The 23,434-nt window shown below is 43.0% G+C and overlaps 1 long non-coding RNA gene across 3 annotated transcripts; it reads right to left on the reverse strand.

Moving 5' to 3' along the window:
- Positions 1–839: 839 nt before the first annotated feature.
- Positions 840–22,929, reverse strand: LOC133374905 (uncharacterized). 3 transcript variants are annotated; one of them, XR_009760015.1, is made up of 5 exons: positions 22,696–22,929; positions 12,551–12,640; positions 9,320–9,823; positions 1,443–1,696; positions 840–1,096 (listed from the first exon to the last, which is right to left on the reverse strand). It is a non-coding gene; the product is annotated as an uncharacterized LOC133374905 (long non-coding RNA). The 3 variants fall into 3 exon arrangements; XR_009760017.1 differs by having other exon boundaries at positions 12,559–12,640; positions 22,696–22,928; XR_009760016.1 differs by lacking the exon at positions 12,551–12,640 and having other exon boundaries at positions 22,696–22,926.
- Positions 22,930–23,434: the final 505 nt, after the last annotated feature.

A 23,434-nucleotide genomic window follows, 5' to 3' on the forward strand; every position in this document is an offset into this window, starting at 1 on the left:
AAGGGCTAAATGGAATGAAGGGTTAAGATAGGATGTACGCTGGCCCTGTACATGCTGGAAATGGTGGAAGGTGTTGGTATTTTAAAAATACAAACTGAAATAGGAGCTAAGTTTGGTGGTCCTATTTCTTAGCAGAGATAAAAAATACAAGCAGCAGAGTGAGATAAAACCAGTCCCACTTTTCTCTAGACCAATAACTACAGACACAATCTTCTTAGGTAAAATATAAAGAATATTTACTCATGACCTTTTCATATGTTCAGAAACATAGGCTTGAGATTAGATGAAAAGTAAAATAGAAGTCTCAGTCCATCTTAGTCTTTACAGTGATGCTCTCAGCAGAGAGCATCTGCCATGCAGCCTCATCCCAGTGGTAGAAGATCAGTAATGGAGATTATTCAAAGCATCCCCAGGACAAAGGAAGGAGGAAGTCAGGTAACTAATCCCACCCATAAGGAAGTTACATCATGGTAAACAGGTACATGGGATATTTCCCCAAATATCCCTTAAAGTGAACATGCAATATTTGTCTATTCCAACAGAAGGTAGCCTGAGGGAACACATGCAGAACAGGAATGGAGAACAGCTGTAGGCTCATGAAAAAAAAATCTTTTTTTTAAAAAAAAATCTCACTACATAACATCTTTAATACTAGGTTTTCAGCACCATTGCAGACAACTTCCATCCCAAAATGTTGAGTTGGACATAGGGATGGAAGAGTAATTCAGTTCTTCCATCTGGATCATCCAAAATCACATCTGTTTTTTAGCAACCCACACCCAGCCTTGTTGTTGTCACTAATCGGTAAAATAAAATCTTGATAGAACCACAAGACACAATTGTGATGCAGATAGACAAGATTTATTGTAGGGGAAGGGGAGTGCAGGGAATGCATTCTATAGTGAGCAGCTTCAAAAAGGGTTGACAATACATTCTGTGAAGAGGAAGAAGGTGCAGGGAAGGTCAGCAGAAGGACACAAGGCAACAATGCTCATGGGTAGACAGAGCTTCTTGGGAGTCCACCAACAGACGACAGGCATATTCCATTCACACTTTGTATGTCCCTGGAAGTTTAGACAAGGTGCATTCAGGTTGCCTAGGTGGAAAAGAAGCAGTATAGTACATACTTAACATAAATGGAAGGAAAAGTGGAAACATCATTGAGTAGTTTAGTGTAGCCATGTGTGTCAGGATGCTGAGCATTCACAGATTCTGTAAACTCTGGTTTGCCTGGATGGGAGGACCCAATATTTCTGACACTTAGGTCCATGCAATTGGCAGCTGTTTGCCCTTATCGTCCATTTCAGGTACCATTTTACCCCATTTCTGTGAAGGTTGTGTTCCCATTTTAAAGAGGCACCACTGACCCCAAGAGATCTCCCACAGCTGGGGACAGAGAGAAGAGAGCGAATTCCAGTACTGGGAAAGAAAAATCAGCTTACCTGTATCAGTGATGGTGTCTTAAGGTTTAGGAGAGGTCCAATAATGCTAAAACTGGAAAGTCCTCAAGACCACTGGGCGGGCGAGTTGGTAGGAGGGGGCCCAATCCTCTGATAATAATTGGATTATTAGGGCGATACTGTATCGGGATTCTCAATGGAAGAACAATGGGCTCACCTACCACAATTGGTCGGTATGCTAGTTGGCTGATGGATGACATACCAGCGGTGGACATTGTAAAAAGACAGCTGTGAGTCTGAAACAACATGCAATTGAGAGGAGTTAGTCTGCAGCACAGGGAGGAATCAATGATGACAGTGAATGCTGATGTCTGCTAGGATCCTTTCAGTCAATGCATTCCCTTTTAAGATTTGCATGATTTAATTTGCTGATCTTGAAACCGTTGTGTTTTCCATTTTGTGAGTTTTTTTGCCCCAATAGGCTGTTGCATAAATCCATTAAATGGATACATTTCCTTTCTAACCGTGCCAGGTCCAGGCATGTGGCATTGTTCAATTGCTCCAGCCTTGCTCCTTGCAACCTGGCAACCCTGCCATGCTCTATCTCAGTGCCACCTCTGCTGAGGCCCCTTGGACAGCTCATTGAAAGCTTGGGCTAAAATTAAAGCATAAATCAAATAATAAATAAAGATTCCATGGCCTGTTCCCTGCTCAGCTATAAGGCAGGCTGGCCAAGTCACTCTGATTCAGCCTGATTAGTGTGAAGATTAAAAAACTCACCACCCTAAACTCCTTGGAGAAAAAGTGTAACAAATCAATACCTATGTCCTGTCTCAGAGTTGTGGGACATATTTTGGATGCCTCCTATCTTCATCATTCTTCATATCTTCATAAAATCTTCATAAAATATTTTTAAAATGTTTTGTTTTAATGTATTTTAGAATCTGTTTTTATACAGCCACGAGAGTGGCTGTATACTATAGCCAGCATGGATTTTTCACATTCCGCAATGTTAAATGGAAAATACCCCCACATGCCATTCTGATGCTTCCCATAAGCTCATTTCAAAACAAAACCTTACAAAAGTTATAGTTCTGAACTCAGAAACGCTTGCTTAACAACCCTGGCAATTTTCATGGCAATACACAAAACCGTCAGAGAGAATTGAGAGTTCAAAGTCTAAAAAGAGAGAGAGAAACCTCAGAGCCCTTTTGGACATTTTTCTGCCAGAGTTCTCATAATCTGTTGAAATTCATTAATAATAATAATAAATAATAATAATAATTTAATTTGTGGGTCGCCTATCTGGCCAATGGCCACTCTAGGCGACGTACAATTTAACAACAATACATTACATCATAATAAAATACATCATAAAATACAATCAAAAAATATAATTAAAAATCAGCCATGTTCACAGAGTACCTGTAATCCTAATACTGACCTTGCCCCATACTCTGACCTTCATCTACTGCAGTTTAAAAGTTAAAAAAATGCCTGGCTGATTTTTAATTAATTTAAGAAATTTTGGCTGGAAGCCTATTATAACGCAGGGCATGCTCAGTAAGGACCAACTGCCAGTGTTCTAAAAGCCTCACAGCTGCTGGGCTTGGCTAATCAGAGGGCCACACCCACACCAGACTTGATTTCACTTGAGACAGTCATGGCTTCCCTCAAAGACTCCTGGGAAGTGTAGTTTGTGAAGGGTGCTAAGAGGAGACTCCTATTCCCCTGAAAGAATGGATAACAGCCACTCTGATTGAAGGTCTGTGAGAGGAACAGGGCGTCTCCTAGCAACTCTCAGCACCTTTCACTAACTACACTTCCCAGGATTCTTTGAGAGAAGCCATGATTGGCTTTGAGCCATGGCTTTGAGAGAAGCCATGATAAATTGTTTTAAATTGTTTTTAAAAGATGTGTTTTTAAGTTTGTATATTTGTTTTTAATGTTTTTAGTTATTGTAAACCGCCCAGAGAGCTTCGGCTATGGGGCGGTATATAAATACACTAAATAAATAGATAAATAAATAATGATTGTCCAAAGTGTAATAGAGGCCTGGTGTGGATGTGGCCAGGGACAGCTTTGTTTTAAATTTGGGTGGGAGGTAGGGCTGCCAGGTTCAGGGCCTGAGACTGATCCTGTATCTTTAGGAGAAGAGAAAGTCAGCCAAGTGCAGGCGTTCTTGCAACATTGTAATGGGGAAAACCACAAGGTAGAATTGTCCCTTCCTCCTGCGCAACTTTGAAAGATACAGAAGACGTCATGGTTGCCAGGCCCAGCCTGGTCAGTTTTACCTATCCTAATCATAATTTCATAGGAGTAAATCCAATTCAACTCAATAATCATACAAATGGTCAGACCTGCCTTTTCCCTCCTTCCCCTTTCCTCTCCCTTTCTCCTCCCCTCTTCCTTCTTCCACCTTCCCTGCCCACTCCAGCCCTCCATCCCTCCCCCCCAGTCAGTTTTACCTATCATAAGCATGATTGCACAGGAGTAAATCCCACTGAACTCAAAAAACAAACCACCACATCTGTCCTTCTCCCCTCCCCCTCCTGTCTGCTCCCATCCCAGTCCTCCCCTCTGCCTTTCCACCCCTCCCTCCTCCCCCTCCTCCCTTCCCCAACCCCTGCGGTCAGTTTCACCTATCCTAAGTATGATTGCCGTGTGTGTGTGTGTGTGTGTGTAAATCCCACTTAACTCAATAAGCATGCAAATGATCAATCCATTCTCAGAAAACTTGCACAGGATCCCATTCTTAGCTCCCGGATTAAAAAGCAAGGAAATTCACTAATAGGCAAACAACCTTGCGGTTTAAGAATGTACCTATAGCCCACAGATATTTCTACCAAACTTTTAAAAGCAGGGAAATTGGGCAGCTATAGTGAATGCACCAGGGGAGCAGGAGACCTGAACTCCTCTCTGAGATATTGTACTGCCCTACAAAGTTGTCAAAATGGAAATACAATTTCAGATGGTTTTTCACAGTCCAATCCACTTGCTATGTAGCTTGGAAGAATTTGGTAATATGTGCCTCTGAGCATATGGTGATTGAGCTTCTTGTTTCTTCCTCTCTTGATGTTAAGATAACAGAGCTTCCTAACTGTGAATCTTTTTTGTCAGCATTGACCTTGGAGACGAGGACCGCTCAGCTGACCCTGCTTCTGTTTAATGTCTATTTCCCCCAATGGCCTGCAGGAAGGATGCTATGTCAAATTGGTTAAAAGCTGAATGCTATTATACACAATGGATGGCTAAATTTCTTCACACGTTCCCTATAATTGCAGGTGATTTTAACTCAAGGACTGAAACCTATTTGGTGGATGTTTCCACCCCGTGTTTCCACCCCCTGTAGGCAAGGATCAACTTAAGGGCAGTTTACATCATTCAATGGATACCTTTGTTAATCCTGTGGGGGTAGGCTTGCTTCAATTTGTTTCAAAAACTGACCTGTGTATTCTAAATGGCTCCAGTGCTAACGATGATTGGGGAGAGTTTACTTAGGTTTCCTCTAGAGGTTTGAGTGTGGTTGACTATATTCTCATCCATAAGGATCTGAAAACTTTGGGCTGCAATTTTAGAGTAGCAGACTGCTCTGACAGTGATTTGCTGCTGGAACTATCCCTTGTTATACCAGGCATGCCAAAGCTGAACATGCCACATCACTTACCTCCTAGTCCAATTACCATGCTGTTATAATAAATTGCAGTCCCATCTAGCAGGGGGGACTGCAGGGAGACTGCCATGGAAATCTGGAGGCTGAGCTCTAGAGTAAAGGTCAGGTGGGAGGAGTCTGAGCAAGCACGGTACCTCTTGGAAGCAATCTCTTAATAAAGCTTTAGTTATAGCAAGCAGGTTTCTGTCTTCTCTCAGCAAAGAAAGCACTATTAAAGCATGGTGTCAGAGGTGCATCTACTTTCCTCAAGAAAAGGAGGGCTCAAGCACCACTGCTTGCAAAGGCAACAAGCACACTGGTGGCAGAAGAAAATATTTTGGCAATGGCAGCCAGCATGATTCCAGTTCTAGGGCTCCTAGACATGGCAGGTGATATTTTTAATAACTGGATGTTTTTCAAAGCACAGTGGGGGAATTATGAAATAGCAATGGGATTGGATAGCAAAGAGAAAAAGATTAGGGTTGCAACACTGCTATCAGTGATGGGAAAAGAATGTCATTTGCTCCAGCAGCACCTTGATATTACAGCAGCAGACAGAGAAGGTCCTTGCAAATTGCTAGAAGCACTTCAAAGGCATTTTGAACCTACTAGAAATGTTATATATGAACAATATCTCTTTAACAAATGTGCCCAAAAACCTGATGAAACTACAGGTCAGTATGTTACTAAATTACTCAAAAATGCAGATTCATGTTCATATAGCACTTTGAAAGAATAATTGATTAGAGACGGATTGCATTAAGGACAAGGGAGCACAGAGGAGAATGCTCCGAAGGCCTGTCTTGACTCTGCAGGAAGCCATAGACATATGCAAGGCTAGTGAACAAACCCTTGTACAAATGCAAGAAATGCACCCTTCAGAAGCTGATAGGATGCATTATATCAGCAAAAATAAACATTCTAACATGATTATGCCATCATACAAAAATATTGCTGAGCCCAGAAGATTTCAAAGTGAGAGTTGTGGATACTGTGGCAAAATTCATGGTCCTGGCAAATGCCCAGTATTTGGAACTATTTGCAGAAGCTATGGTAAAAGAAATCATTATGCAAGAGTTTTATTTATTTATTTATTTATTCATTCATTCATATGCATATACAGCAGGGTGAGGTAATACATCATCTGGAGGTGAGGTGTGAGACGGCTGATCTTTACCGGCCAGACGGTGTACATCTGTGTGACCTAGGTATTGATCTGTTTCTTTCTGATCTGCTGAGTGCCCTGCATGAAATAATTTGTCACAGGTGGGGCAAGAGGGACTAAGCAGAGGATTTGTCCTCTTCTGTGGCTGATTGGGGTGGAATTTAACAAGGTAGGGTTGGGTGAACACCCTTAGGCACCCTTTAAGGTGATTGGTGGGTTCTGAGGTCTGCCTTCCAGGTTGTGTGGCTGGTTGGCAGGATAAGGCTCACCTTTCAGGCTAACCTGTAACACCCACTCAGAGGTTGTGCGGCCCTGAAGAGGGGTGGATCTGGAAGGCCTCCCTAACCACTCTGTGGGGATGGGGCCCAGAAGAGGGAATTGGGCTTGGCTCGCCTCCCTTTTCCCATGGCAGGATTCCCTCGCCCAATGGGGGTGAGAAAAGTCCCACACTTGGCTCTGCAGATCATTCTACCATGCAATCAAGCATGTAATTGGCTTTATCCAAATCAACGCGGCCCTTGATTTACCCACGCCTCATCTTGTCTTGCCTCTTCATTTCCTGGCTATGCGCTGCGATCCCATCCACCTAAGATTGGGCATACAAAGGTATCTATTCTGCTTTACACAGAGGATGCAGTTTTAATTTAATTTAATTGGAAAAAAAGGGAGTTGTTGCAAGTGGGGCAAGAGCATCTTCTTTTGTGTGTATTCCAGAAGGAAGAGAGAGTTAAGGTCTTCCAGCTGGCTAAGCTTCCCTACCTTTACCTGCTCTCTTCTCTCCCTAACTTCCTTCTGTTGTAGCCTGATATGCTCAGGAAAGCTGTCCTGCCCCTCCTTCCTTTGTTTTCCGAGGAGAGAGGAGACATCTTTGACTTTGCTCTCTCTCCTGAGCCATGAGGGCAATACCAAAGTCTGGGCATTACACCTCCAACTTGGTTAGTTAGAACTAGGTATGCTTTTCCTATCTACTATATCTGAAGTTTATCTGAAGGAGCGCCTCCAGCATCACCAAGTACGCTGCCAGACGAGATCAGCCACACAAGACCTCCTCTCGGTCCCACCAGTTAAAACAGCTAGACAGGTGCGGACCAGAGAGAGGGCTTTTTAGATTGTGGCTCCCACCCTCTGGAATTCCCTGCCATATGATCTTCGCCATGCCCCCTCCCTGGTAGGTTTCCGCCGAGACTTAAAGACCTTGCTATTCAGTCAGGCCTACAGGATTTCCGGGGATTAGTTTTATCTTGTGATAGTTGGATGTTTTTAGATTATTTATTGACTAAGTTTGGTTATATGTTGTATTCATTCTATTTATGTACGTTGACTCGGCCAGATAGGCGACTCAGAAATAAAATTTATTATTATTATTATTATTACTATGTAGTAACTTTTCTTATTTTACTAAGTCTTACATCTCATTGATCTAAATGCAGGGTAAAAGCCTTCTACCTAGGTAAATACACACACACAGAGCTCAGAGCATGGAGGATCTCTGCATATATATACATATTTCCATCACAGAGTCAACCAAAACTACAGGAGGCACTTTGAAAGGAACCCATCCTGAAGAGGCAGCTCTAATCTCTCTGCAAAGCAAGAGATGCTTTGGGAACCTTGCCTTCCTGCCCTTTAGGGATTGTGTAATGTGTGGTAGTGGTTAAGGTGCTGGACTATGACCTGGGAGACCAGGGTTCCAGTCTCCACACAGCCATGAAGCGCACTGGGTGACCTTGGGCCAGTCACTGCCTCACGGCCTCAGAGGAAGGCAATGGTAAGCCACGTCAGAATTGACTTGAAGGCAGTACATTTACATTTATTTAATGTGTACTGCCTTCAAGTCGATTCTGACTTATGGGAATCCTATGACTAGGGTTTTCATGAGGCTGAGAGGCAGTGACTGGCCAAAGGTCACCCAGTGAGCTTCATGGCTATGTGGGGATTCAAACCCTGGACTCCCAGGTTGTAGTCCAACACCATAACCACTCCCTTTTATCTCTCCCTCCCCTTCCAAAAATAAGCAGGAGGCTTTCTCCACTACCTCAAAATGCAGTCCAAGTCCGACGTAACCCTGGAGTAAGCCCCATTTAATTTAATGTAGGGATAGTTAGCACAGCAACCTTAGTCAACATGTTCATTGTGCTTCATTGAACAACAGATGGGAACACGGGGAGTAATAGCATCAGACCGAAATAACAAATGGCGGAGAATATTTGGCAACTAGAGTTTGGAAACTGTGGGCGTGTTTTGCCAAGCAACGTTTGCAAAAATGGTTCTGTTAGGGGAAAGTGCGCAAATAAATAAATATATCAGTAAAAACTACATATGAGTTCCTGCTGGGAGGAAGGGTGGGCTATCAATCAATAAATAAATAAATAAATTACAATGTGCTCATTAGGAGAAATTTGCACTAACATACAGGAGAATTTCCGTGAGGACTTTTCTTGTAGAGGAAAATTGCTGCAAAAATGTTGAGAACTAAATGTAAGGTTGGAAAAATGAGAAACTCAGAGGACCAAAACTGACAGCATTTTCAATCCCTCTATATATGAAAAATCTCAGAATGTTTCCAGAAAACGGCTTCTCAGAATTATTGCCTCAGCTCAAGTTTGAACATCTTCGTGCGCTGGCTGAGCATCCATACCCTAGAACATCTCTGAATTCCACCACCACCTACATGCAGATCATGGTATAAGGTCCTGCCTTAGGTTTCTGAAAGAGGAACCACAGAACCACCACAGCGCATACAATGTTATACTCGCCCTATGTTAACAGAAACTCAGTATTTTGCATGCAGACAATCAGTTTGCATTTGTCCATGATTTTTGTCAGCGAATGGGGAGAATTCCAGTTCATCTAAATGGTCTCAAGTCACCTGGTCCCAAGCTGTGTAGGGCTTTGCACACCAGCACCAGCACCTTGTTTGTTATTCCTTCATGTATCCTGGCAACTACAACATAAAACCATTGAATCCTTGACCTGTGAATCTTTCAAATATTTTCAATTTCATTTGCAGAGGACCTTCCTGTCCTCTAAGAATCAGCAGAATAATACACATCTCTCTACAAAAGAGATTCCCACAGGGGGAATGTATATACATACACTTACCTAGAGTAGGAAGAGCAGATATTCCGGAGACAAGAGTTGGTGAATGACACTGTTAAGAAGACCTTCTGGGGCAGTGACTTTTATATGTTTTCTTTCAGACCTTCGACAGCTTGATCCACCCTCCGAAAGTGCAAACTTTGCACGCATCCGGCTTAGATCATACTAATTAGCATCTCAGGAACCACAGCCCAGGCCGCTGGGAGTCCCATAGACTGGGTTACAAGAACATCCCCTGTCATTTTGAACTAAGACATAAGTACGTTTTCTGTTCTATTTCATTTTGGGCGTCTTGGCATTCTCGTTAATAACTTTTGAGCATCATTCATGTTGTCCTTCCTGCTTCAGAGCCATAACAACCGATGGATGACCGCAAAGTTTCGCGTGGTGGGTGTGGTGTTTGCCAACTCAGCCCTCTCCTGGTCCATGTTTCTGCAGAGTGCAGATATACTTGGCATCTCCTTAAGGCGCTGGTCTTATGGTTTATCACCACAGCAATCTAAGGGGCTAACAAAGCAAGAGTTCTAATTAAACTGTGCCTCTATGACATTGAACAACAAAGCAATTTGGCTGCTACAAGAAAATTCTGCCCATAGTGCAACAGTTTTCCGCTCAGTCATCTGAATTCACTGGCACCCTATTTACAAAATCTAATAATTGTTAAATATAGAAGAGCTTTTCCTAGAGCAAGATTGAATATACTACCGTCAGCCATAGTAAAAGGGCATTTTAAAAGAATTCCACTGCAAAATTGTGTATGCCTATGTGGAGATGGTAGTGTTGAAACAGGAGCCCATGTAATGCTATTCTGCTCTTCCTAGAAAGATTTGAGAAGTCAGCTGATTACTCCATTGTTGTCATCTTTCCCAGGGCCTTCAACTAACTTGTATGTGTGTTTTTGTGTTGCAGACCAAGAGCAGAGGTGTCAGAAGTGCCTGCAAAAGGTTTAGCAGAAGCCATTAGAATGACATCTAGAATGGTACCTTGAGTTTTAATCTGATGTAGGATTTTTGGGTTTTTAGTTGATGGTTTTTGGATATATCAGTGGCTTGTGGCTAATGCAGATAAAGGATTTGAACTTGGTGTCTCTTGTTCAGGGGTAGCTAAGGCACTGGCCCCAGCTGGTATTAGAGCAAATAAGAAAAAAAGAGGGGGAACCCCAGAATGTCAAAAAAGGGAAAGTCCAAATTTATATTTTTTTCTTTATTGATTTCTATAAAAGAGAATAAATTTCTTTCAAATACCCAACGTGTTTCAGCCCTACACAAGGGCTTTCATCAGGGGATTTAAGTTGTTAAAGTACTTTATTCAATAGAGTTTTCTATCTCACTTTTGCTGTGAATGGCATCAATGTCTTTATCAATGTCTTTATCTACGAATGTCCACACCTCGTATTTTTTGATTGGCATTAGAGCAAAGACAGCAGGGGGCTTATCCAATTCGCCACATGGCATATTGGAGGGAAGGTGGGGATGTACAGGAGATTATTGCCAAAGTCATCCTAGATACAGGATGGCATGGGGTTCCTGTAACTTTTCAATTAGCGTGAGGGGGGAAATTGGGGAAATTGGAAGCCTTCTCTTCCTTTATTTTTGAGAGTCATTTTGATCCAAAATGTTTTGAGCAGAGACAAAGGGAAAGGACCAGACTAAGGGGAACAGGACTAGGGTTCAGTTTCACAGACAAGGTATCAGTGGAATTTCAGAAGAAGGGTGTGCTTGATGAGATCAACTATGAAATACTTTGACTCAGGAGAAGCCTGGACATGTAGCAGATGTAGGTCCTTCCTAGGGATTGACTCTTGGAAGGCAGCTTTAGGAGACAGCTGTGATGCCATCTGTGTTTGGGTTTTGGAGGTGTTGCAAGGATCCATCTTGCCTCAAATGCTATTCAGTGTCTCCATGAAGCCCCTTTGTTTCTCTTTTAATATGTTGTACAAATTGCTGCATTTGTGGAGAAAAGCATACTAAAGAGTAAGCAAAAAGGAACCATCTGCTCTAAGCTTGGTCATGATTCATATAAAATAAAAAATAATATTATAGCTCTGATAGGAATTAAGTAATTCTGTGGATAATGTATAGGAGTCTAAATATTTGCAAATACCAGAGAGCCATACAGCAATAACAAGTCCAATACATAAGCAAAATGAAAGGGATTTCCCAAATGCAATCAGGTGCTGCCCATGAGTGAACTGATCCTTCATAGGAACCTGTAGGTATAATGAAGTTTTTTTCCCCCTTTCCAATGAATTGTGTATCTGTCAGACTTCAATGGGCAACCATTGGGAAGGAACAGGCTGAAGCTCAATCCTGATAAAACCGAGGTGCTACTTGTGGGTGACAGGGGAAGGTTGGGTGTTGTTGACCTGAAGCTTAATGGGGTGAGACTTCCCCTGAAAGATCAGGTCCGCAGCCTCGGGGTTGTTCTTGATTCCAAGCTGTCCATGGAGGCTCAGATTTCGGCAGTGAGCCGGGCAGCTTGGTATCAACTACACCTCATACGGAGACTACAACCCTACCTCCCAATTCATCAGCTCCTACTGGTAGTACATGCCCTGGTCACCTCTCGATTAGACTACTGCAATGCGCTCTACGTGGGGTTACCCTTGAAAACAGTCCGGAAACTACAACTGGTGCAGAATGCGGCAGATAGTTTGCTTACAAACAGCCGCCACCGTGATCACATCACGCCAGTGTTATTTCATCTACATTGGCTTCCAGTTGTTTTCCAGGGCCAATTCAAGGTGTTGGTGTTAACCTTTAAATCCCTATACGGTCTCGGCCCAGTTTACCTGAAGGAGCACCTCCAGTACCAGCAATTAAGCCGCCCGACTAGATCAGCCACACAGGGCCTTCTCTCAGTCCCACCAATGAAAACAGCTAGGTTGGTGGGGACTAGAGAGAGGGCATTCTCAGTGGCGGCCCCCACTCTCTGGAACTCCCTCCCGTTCGATCTCCGCCATGCCCCTTCCCTGGATACATTTCACTGAGCCTTAAAAACCTGGCTCTTTGGACAGGCCTTTGGGATCCCCGGGGTGGGCTAATTTTTCTATGATTGTTTTAAATTGTTTATTGATTGCCCTACATTGTTCTATACTGCTGCTATTTAAAATGGTTATGGTTGACTGCATTGTATTTTATTCTGTATTTATATTGTATTTTATCAATTTCAATGTGTACGTCGCCTAGAGTGGCTTTGGCCAGTTAGGCGACAGAAAAATTAAATTTTACTTACTTACTTACTTACAACCAGTTCCTCAAGGCAGTTGCCTCCACTTAGGGCTGAACAAATGGCACACTGAGTTCAGGTTCACAGGCACTAGATCTGTGGAAACAGATGTTGGCTGTTTCTTTTAATGGATGACATTGAACAAAGTGAAGCTTGATCCACATAGGGCAGGAGTCCGAGTGAACTAGAGGTTGTTTTCAGATCCACTTAGGACAGAGGTAGGTGACCTGGGCTGTTTGGATGATGTTGAACCCCAGTCCTCATGATTCTCAACCATCATGCATGGGCAATGGTCAGGGATGATGAAAATTATACCCAGCAACATCAGGAGTACCAAGGATTCCTCCCCCCCACTTTAGGATTTTCTAGCACTCATTTTACACAAACCAGAGTTGGCATATTAAGATCTTCCTAGATGCACATTTACTTTTTATGTAACTGTATAACTAAAGTGCTTTGGAATGTCATTCAGCATCTTGAAATGGTACACCAACAATGGCATATCTTCAAAGAAAAGAATGTCACATTTTCCAATTAAGATAGTCACCTTTAGGTTATTAATTACAGCAGACAGGCTGATGCAGTATCTTGACCCAATCTCATCATGGGCTGGATTTACTATGTGCTCTTAAGATTTTAATACCTTGATGATCTGAATGTTTGCCCAGAAGAGTGCTGAGTCAATATTTGGAAGTTGGGAAACCATATAAATCCTCTCACCATTTCATTCATTTCCACCAGTATCTTTTGGCTTCCCTCGATTTCTGGGGATCACCTTTTCCTGCTGTTGGTAACTTATCTTAAGAAAATCATTTCTAAGAAGAGAGTGTGAAGGCACTCTGGACTATATTTGCTTGGGAGTTTGGTATTTGAAACTGAATTTGGGAAGAGGCAAATGAGAAAAGTAGGGTATTTTCAGATTCATCTCACAGACTTGGTGTGACTAGCCGAGAAAATGATGATCACTGGAACAGTGGGATAAGTTTGTTTTAGCCTGGGTGGGTGACCTCATTCAGTGGCATCAATTTCATTATTAGCAATGGGCACCCCTACTTAGATCAAGCTCCATTCAACTCAATGAGGTTTGCTTCTGAGTAGACATAGGTAGTCTAGGAATATTTGCAAGGGATATGCAAGCTTCCCTTATGCGGGCACACGGCAGTCCAGATTGCATCTTCCAAACAATAAGCAAAGGAAAATCTTTGATGGAAAAAGAGTGGTGTATTAGGAGGCTGTTTCTGCTCTACAAAAAAAAAAAAAAAGAAGTTCCTGGAAGTGGGGCAAGAGCAACTCCTGTTTGGGTTCTTTTGTTTGTATTCCAGAAAGAAGATAGTGTTAGGGTCCTCCAGCTGGCTAGGCTTGCCTACCTTTACCCATGCTCTTCTCTACCGAACTTCCTTCCATTGTAAACTGATATACTCAGGGAAGCTGACCTGCCCCTCCTTCCTTTGTCTTCTTCTTCAACTGTCCAGGCGGAGAGGAGACATCTTTGACTTTGCTCTCTCTCCTGAGCCATGAGGGCAATAGCCAGGTTTGGGCATTGGGCCTCCATCTTAGTTAGTTAGAACTAGGTATGCTTTTCCTATCTACTCTGTATTTCTATAAATAAAGTAGCTTTTCTTATTGTGATAAGTCTGAGTGCTCTAAATGCAGGGTAAAAGTCTGCTACTTTCATAAATACACAAATGGGCACAGATGCAGCTCAGACCACTGAGGATCTCTGCATATATATACACATTTCCATCACAGAGTCAACCAAAAATACAGGAGGCATTTTGAAAGGAACCTGGCATGGAGAGGCAGCCCTAATCTCTCTGCTAAAGCAAGACATGCTTTGAGACCCTTGCCTCAGGGCTCTTTAGGGATTAGCATTTGCTGACACAATTGAGCTGTTTGTTCTTCATCATCACTACCCAACATTCCCGCATCCTCCCCTGTCTGTTGGAGTCCCCATATCAATTTTGGATGTTGGGAGATCCCCATTCCTCCTGAGCAGAAACCCTGACCAGAGATATGGAGGGTTCTCAGCCCCTAGCTTTCCTCGTCATTTATCTGAAATTCATTTGCCAGCGCTGATGCAACCAAACTCATTTCTTTACAATCCCGGAACAAGCTCACATCTCCCCTGGTGACAGGCCCTTTGCCGCATGCAGGATGAGCTGGCCCCTTCATTGAATGGGAACATGATCATCACAGGAATGGAACAAAATGGCACTCGAATTGCACAAAATGTATTCACAGCAGATGATTGTATGGGTCAAACAAACAAGAGCAGACTGGATCCATGATTGCTCATCACCTCTGACACTCGTACCTATACCTGCCTGCTCAAAGCTTCCTTTAGGTTTCCCTCCAATTCTCTTAGATATGGAGTTTTTTCTTCCTTTCTTTCAAGGCAACCTGAAGGCACTTTGATCAACATTCAAGGGATCCCAAATTCACTGCTCATTCTTTGATGCATCTCTGACTATTCCTCAGGCCTGCAAGATTTATGATGCTTCCACTTTGCTGAGAAGCTGTCATTCTCTGTGTACTTATGCCTTCTCTCATTTTACTCCTCATTCATCTGTCATCTCACTCTTCTGCACAAAATGTATTGTCCACCTTTCTGAAGCTGCTCAACATGGAAAGGCTTCCCTGCACTCCTCTTCCCCCTATAATAAACCTCATCTATCTGCATCCAAATGATCTGTTGTGGTCCTCTTATGTTTTAGCAGAGCTTGGAAGTAAATAGTTACAAATAACGAGTTACTTGTAATTTATTACTTTTTTGAATAACGAGTTGGTAACATCATTACATTTTGCTGGTAATAGAATGACTAGTAACTTCATTACTTTTGAGCTGTAACGTTTCCAGAGTTAACTTTGGGTGTTATTTGGGTGGGAGCAGGGGAAGTCTTCTGCTTCTCTAATTTGTGGATAAAAGCTTGTGCTTCAAATTGAGCTTCTGTGCAGCATCACTCTTCCCTCGTGCTCTATGGATGCTTAGGAGGCGACAAGGGAGAGCAAAACAGGTGGAGAAAACAATTGTTTTAAAATGGACAGGTGTGGAGGGAGAAAAGAGCTGGAGGGCAAGGAGGCAACAGAGAAATAGACACGAAGAACTGGCTGCGGAGATGAGAGATGACGATGACGTCTTGTGTGTGTGTGTGTGTGTTTGTGTGTGTGTGGTGAGCAAAGCTCAAGATGGCTTCTACACTTTGATTTCAAGTGAATTACCTTTCCACTTATAAAAGTTTTTTTTTTTAGGTTGGGCTTGATGCACAAGAGAATGCAGCATTGGCTTAGTGTTTCTTGAGCCCATTTCTCTTGGAGGCTTATGGGGTGCCACAGGGCACTATACTGCCTCAAACACTATTTTACATCTATAGGAAGCTGGGAGATATCGTCAGGAGATTTGGAGGAAGATATGAGGAATGGGCCATAGCTCAGTAGAAAAGCATGGAGAAAGTGCCATGTGCAACCCCTGGCATCTCCAGGTTGGGCTGGGAGAGACCCCTGCATGAATCCCTGGAGAACTGCTGGTGCTCAGTATAGATGCACCAATGTGTCTGGCTCAGTATAAGACATTTTTCTATCTTCCTAAGTCTGGCCACTGTGAGCCAATCACATAAAGCTAAAAAAAAAAAAAAAACAGCCAGGGCCAAGAGAAACATGCCCAACAACTCCTACTTATATATATATATATATATATATTATAAGAATATATATATATATAGCAAAGCCCTCACTGCCCAAGGGTGAGAGTGGGTCCATAAGTGACTGTGGAGGCCAATTCTGGATCCACACAGCCTCCCACAGTGAGGACATAGGTTTCCAGATGGCAGATGGTTGCAATAAGGATTTGTTTGATGTGCATTCCACTTAGCTTTTTTGTCCTGTTCGCCCTGCATTTGTGATTCTTTGAAGTCCACAGCACCTTTGATAATAGGCGGCCTCCATTTGGGCCGTTCATGGGCCAAGACTTCCCAGTTCTCAATGCTCATGTTACTTTTTTTAGATTTGCTTTAAGAATGTCTTTAAACCTCTTTTGCTGTCCACCAATATTCCATTTTCCATCCTTAAGTTGGGAGTAAAAGTAGCTGCTTTGGAAGACGGTGATCAGGTATTCAAACATCATGGCCAGTCCAGTGAAGTTGATGTTGAAGGAACAATCAGGGAGAGCTACCCATTGCTGGCAAACTCTGAACATCTTGCGAGAGCCATCAGCAGGCCTCCTGCTGTAGCATTTCGCCAGCCTCCTAATTTATGCAGACTGTTAGTGAGAGCTGTGCTTAAGCCACCTATCACCAATCCTGGGTCTCATCCATGTCACTCCAAACGCTGTATCACCTATGTGTACCTCAGGGCGACAGCTACTTTTACAAGTACTAGGACAGGCAGGACCTATTACATCAAACAGAACATCACCTGCAGGTCCTGCAATATAATTTATCTCATTGAATGCAAAAGACCAGGATGTCATATCCAATAGGTAGGAAAAACCACAACTGACCTATGCACATGCTTCAGAAACCACAAATCGGCAATCTTAATGAAAAAAGTGGAGCAACCAGTTGCAAAACATTTCAACACTGAGGGTCACAGCCTGTTGGACTTTTCTATAACAGCGATAGAAATGCCAACAGATGCAGCAGCATTGACTAAAAGGGAGAACGTTTGCATTTATTCTCTGGACACATTGGCTCCATTGAACTCAATGGGGTTTGCTTCTGAGTAGGCATAGATAGGATTTCACTGTCAGTCTTGGGAAATTTGCAAGTGATGTGCAAGTTTCTCTGATGTGGGTGCAGGCGGTCCCTTTTACATCTTCCAAACAACAAGCAAAGGAAAATCTTTGATGGTAAAAGAGTGGCGTATCTGCAGAAACTGTTTCTCTTCTTCAAAAAAAGAGGAGTTGTTAGAAGTGGGGCAAGAGCACCTCCTGTTCGGGTTCTTTCATTTGTATTCCAGAAGGAACATAGATTTGGGGTCCTCCAGATGGCTAGGCTTGAGTACATTTACCTATGCTCTTTACCTGCTTAAATAGGTAAACTAGTATTCAAGTGCACAGCAACATTCACCAGCCTAAATGATTCCACTCCTTCTCCCCCCAGATTCTTTCTGGAATAGAATGTCATCTATCAACTTCGGAGAGATGGAAGTGCTCCTGTTACTGCCATGGCCACAGCCCATTCCTATTCCTATCCCTTAATCTAATTCTCCTGTCTACACACCACACCGGCATCCTCCCCTGTCTGATGGAGTCCCCATATCAATTTTGGAAGTTGGCACATACCCATTCCTCCTGAGAAACAACCTTGCCCAGAGATATGGAGGGTTCTCCAGCCCAAGCTTTCCTCGTCCTTTATCTGAAATTCATTTCCCACCACTGATACAACCAAACTCATTACTTTTCTATCCCAGAAGAAGCTCACATCTCCTCTGGAGCATGTGCAGGATGAGCTGGCCTCTTCATAGAATGGGAACATGATCACAGGAATGGTACAAAATGGCACTTGAATTACACAAAATGGATTCACAGCTGATGATTGTCTGGGTTTGATGCCAGAAGTGTTGAGCCTCCCCATCCAGACAAACAAGAGCAGACTGGATCTGTGATTGCTCATCACCTCGGACACTCATACCTACATCTGCCTGCTCAAGGCTCCTTCCAGGTTTCCCTCCAATTCTCTTAAATATGGAGCTTTTTTCTTCCTTTCTTTCAAAGCAACCTGAACACATTCACCAAAATTCAAGGGATCCCAAATTCATTTATCATTCTTTGATGGATCTCTGAATATTCCTCAGGTCTGCATGGTTTATGGTGCTTCCACTTTGCTGAGAAGATCTGTTTTTGCCACCACACCAAAGAAGACTCGTGACACAGTTATGGGATAATGTTATATTTATTTAAAATATAACAATTGTATTAAATCCAATTGCTGCCAAATACCAAATTAAAGCAACCTCGGGCAGGTGAGGATACCTATCTGAGAGGGATTTATCCCTCCTGTTTACTGGGCATGTCAGTCTCTTCAGACCATGACTCCCTAGCAAAGTATGTGGGTCAACTTATCCCTCCTGATATCTAAGCATGAGGTCTGGCAATGACTCCTGCTCTGTCTGATATTGCAACTGTGTTGGCCCTTGCGAATGAGCAAGTCCTGGCACAATTGCTTCTGTTTTCTTTTCAGTGGCCGAAGCCAGCTGTGTCAATGATGGATATATAGGAGCATACGGATGTGGAGCTAGCTTACTGCCAATACTATTTAAAGCTTCCCCGCATATTTGCAAACTCTGTCGTTCTTTCCTTTGCAAAGCTTCGTCATCCCATACAGAATAGTAGTCCAATTGGCCTGGTTTATTTTGTTCCAAGTACAGCCTAAGTGGTATTAGCCGTCCAAAATCAAAGGAACCGTCTCCTGCCCACTGCTGTTCTGGAAGGAGATTAAATGCTCAGGGAGACCGGGAGATGAGATATGAAATTGAGGAAGCATCCAAACTAGGAAATGTGGTAGTAATGGGTGACTTCAACTACCCGGACATAGACTGGCTGCATATGTGTTCCAGTCATGACAAAGAAGCAAAGTTTCTAGATATTCTAAATGACTATTCCCTAGACCAGTTGGTCATGGAACCGACCAGAGGGACGGCAACCCTGGACTTAATCCTCAGTGGGGACCGGGACCTGGTGCGAGATGTAAGTGTTGTTGAACCGATTGGGAGCAGTGACCACAGTGCTTTTAAAATAAACATACATGTAACTGGCCAATTGCCAAGAAAATCCAACACGGTCACATTTGACTTCAAAAGAGGAAACTTCACAAAAATGAGGGGATTGGTAAAAAGAAAGCTGAAAAACAAAGTCCAGAGGGTCACATCACTCGAAAATGCTTGGAAGTTGTTTAAAAACACTATATTAGAAGCTCAACTGGAGTGCATACCGCAGACCAGAAAAGGTACCGCCAGGGCCAAGAAGATGCCAGCATGGTTAACGAGCAAAGTCAAGGAAGCTCTTAGAGGCAAAAAGTCTTCCTTCAAAAAATGGAAGTCTTGTCCAAATGAAGAAAATATAAAAGAACACAAACTCTGGCAAAAGAAATGCAAGAAGACAATAAGGGATGCTAAAAAAGAATTTGAGGAGCACATTGCTAAGAACATAAAAACCAAGAACAAAAAATTCTATAAATATATTCAAAGCAGGAGACCATCTAGGGAGACAATTGGACCCTTGGATGATAAGGGAGTCAAAGGTGTACTAAAGAACGATAAGGAGATTGCAGAGAAGCTAAATGAATTCTTTGCATCTGTCTTCACAGTGGAAGATATAGGGCAGATCCCTGAACCTGAACTAACATTTGCAGGAAGGGATTCTGAGGAACTGAGACAAATAGTGGTAAGGAGAGAGGAAGTTCTAAGCTTAATGGACAATATAAAAACTGACAAATCACCGGGCCCGGATGGCATCCACCCGAGAGTTCTCAAAGAACTCAAAGGTGAAATTGCTGATCTGCTAACTAAAATATGTAACTTGTCCCTTGGGTCCTCCTCCGTGCCTGAGGACTGGAAAGTGGCAAATGTAACGCCAATCTTCAAAAAGGGATCCAGAGGGGATCCCGGAAATTACAGGCCAGTTAGCTTAACTTCTGTCCCTGGAAAACTGGTAGGAAGTATGATTAAAGCTAGATTAACTAAGCACATAGAAGAACAAGCCTTGCTGAAGCAGAGCCAGCATGGCTTCTGCAAGGGAAAGTCCTGTCTCAGTAACCTATTAGAATTCTTTGAGAGTGTCAACAAGCATATAGATAGAGGTGATCCAGTGGACATAGTGTACTTAGACTTTCAAAAAGCGTTTGACAAGGTACCTCACCAAAGGCTTCTGAGGAAGCTTAGCAGTCATGGAATAAGAGGAGAGGTCCTCTTGTGGATAAGGAATTGGTTAAGAAGCAGAAAGCAGAGAGTAGGAATCAACGGACAGTTCTCCCAATGGAGGGCTGTAGAAAGTGGAGTCCCTCAAGGATCGGTATTGGGACCTGTACTTTTCAACTTGTTCATTAATGACCTAGAATTAGGAGTGAGCAGTGAAGTGGCCAAGTTTGCTGACGACACTAAATTGTTCAGGGTTGTTAAAACAAAAAGGGATTGCGAAGAGCTCCAAAAAGACCTCTCCAAACTGAGTGAATGGGCAGAAAAATGGCAAATGCAATTCAATATAAACAAGTGTAAAATTATGCATATTGGAGCAAAAAATCTGAATTTCACATATACGCTCATGGGGTCTGAACTGGCGGTGACCGACCAGGAGAGAGACCTCGGGGTTGTAGTGGACAGCACGATGAAAATGTCGACCCAGTGTGCGGCAGCTGTGAAAAAGGCAAATTCCATGCTAGAGATAATTAGGAAAGGTATTGAAAATAAAACAGCTGATATCATAATGCCGTTGTATAAATCTATGGTGCGGCCGCATTTGGAATACTGTGTACAGTTCTGGTCGCCTCATCTCAAAAAGGATATTCTAGAGTTGGAAAAGGTTCAGAAGAGGGCAACCAGAATGATCAAGGGGATGGAGCGACTCCCTTACGAGGAAAGGTTGCAGCATTTGGGGCTTTTTAGTTTAGAGAAAAGGCGGGTCAGAGGAGACATGATAGAAGTGTATAAAATTATGCATGGCATTGAGAAAGTGGATAGAGAAAAGTTCTTCTCCCTCTCTCATAATACTAGAACTCGTGGACATTCAAAGAAGCTGAATGTTGGAAGATTCAGGACAGACAAAAGGAAGTACTTTACTCAGCGCATAGTTAAACTATGGAATTTGCTCCCACAAGATGCAGTAATGGCCACCAGCTTGGACGGCTTTAAAAGAATAGACAAATTCATGGAGGACAGGGCTATCAATGGCTACTAGCCATGATGGCTGTGCTCTGCCACCCTAGTCAGAGGCAGCATGCTTCTGAAAACCAGTTGCCGGAAGCCTCAGGAGGGGAGAGTGTTCTTGCACTCGGGTCCTGCTCGCGGGCTTCCCCCAGGCACCTGGTTGGCCGCTGTGAGAACAGGATGCTGGACTAGATGGGCCACTGGCCTGATCCAGCAGGCTCTTCTTAAGTAAACAATGGCCATCTTTTTTGGCACAACCAGATGAGCTGTCCCAATCTCAACGCAGCCGACAACTTTTCTTTCCCTTTTTGTCCAAATTTTTCTACAATTTGGCCCAATGGACTGTTAGGGTCAATTTTACTTGGTTTTGGTCCCATATCAAAATTCTCTACTTCACACACTCTATGGGGAGGGGAAATAATCAAACACTCCGTCTCTCTGCTTTCTTTCACTAATATGTTCTATTCAGAGAGAGACTTACAAGCACACATCACTCAGAAGGTAAAGCTTATTGAGGAAGTCCAGTGCAGAATGGGGTTTCTTAGTCTATCGGCACATAAGTCACACAAATGAAGTCATGACAAAGGCATAGTTGACTTTTACCCACAATCAGATCTGGCTCATGGCCCCGTTAGTTTCTCGGGGTGAAAAAGGGAGGGAAGGTTTCATACAAACATTTCAAACATACCCACTATAGTGTTATACTTTAACTGTTTTTAGGATGCTGCAGGCTTACTCCTACTCTTATGTCCAGGAAATTCTTAAAACAATTTCCATGGTGCCACCAAACCTCTGGTGGGCTTACTTGGAGTGGCCAATCATGGCCAGCTTACCCCTCACTTTTAATAGAGTACTCTCTTTTGCTGCCTTTTGCAGGCTTTACAAATGTTATTACTTTTTCACACTATTTTGGACCTTTCAAGCATACACAACATGCACTCGTTACTCAGAAGACCGGTCCGAGGACCCCCTTCTTGGAAAGCAGCCAACCTGGGTGTGGCATTTCCTGCGGGGGTTAACAGTCACAAGACCTCGCCCTGCAGATGGCTCGTCTTCCAGGTATCACTCACCTTTTGCACATTCACGGTCCACACATATACCCTCACAAAAACCCAACCTAACACTACGTTCCACCTCCAGCGCTGGCACTATGCTAATCAAAGAAACAACTCGGCCCTAGAATAAGGGCTGCATGAAATTTAGTAACAGGCCTTTTGCCATTCCCCACCCCACCCAGAGAAAGCAAAGAAGGGAGAGACGGCTAAGGGGGAATTTACAACATTGGCTCCCCTTACCTTTTTAGTCGGCGTGCCTCCGTTCCTCCGTCCTAGGCCTCCTTGGGCAGGAGTTGGGAATGTCCCAGAACCTCGGTGGAACCTCCAATTGTTGCAGGAGCCCAACTGGGCATGCCCCTGCTTAGTTCAATACTTTGAGGTCCTCTACACCAACACTCTCAAGACACAGAATTGATGCTTTGAGTAGATAGCTTTATTTCAAGCAGCTGCTTGGGAGGTTGTCCAGAGACACAATTCTCAAACACAAGCTCTCCGACATGAGTTTTAGACCCACTTTTATACTTTTTCAAAATTGCATGATTACACAATTATCACATGATAATACATACCAATATGTCACTCATTGGCATGAGTTTTCAACACTTGGCATAAACAAGTCACTGAATTCTAAGAAAATATGCAATGTCAAGTTGACTTTTTGCTTCCTGGCAAAGAAAGATCTCCCGTCACCCCTCCTCTTGTCCTTTATGACTCCCTTGACAGAATATGGCAAGCAAGCAAGCATTTCGACACTTTATAACTTCCAGCTGTTGCCTTAGTTCCTTTGCACAGAAATTGCAGCAAATGACTAAAAGAAATTAAAACTGAAATGAACCACAACAGATAATAGTCATGCTGATAGATAGGATTTATTGTAGTGTGGAAAGGAATGCATGAACGCATTTGAGAAGACCACCTTCAAAAAGTCAACCAGACATTTTGTGCAGGAGAGTGAAATGACAGGTGAATTAAAATGACA

The sequence above is a fragment of the Rhineura floridana genome, chromosome 22, assembly GCF_030035675.1.
Source record: "Rhineura floridana isolate rRhiFlo1 chromosome 22, rRhiFlo1.hap2, whole genome shotgun sequence".
Classification (NCBI taxonomy): Eukaryota; Metazoa; Chordata; class Lepidosauria; order Squamata; family Rhineuridae; genus Rhineura; species Rhineura floridana.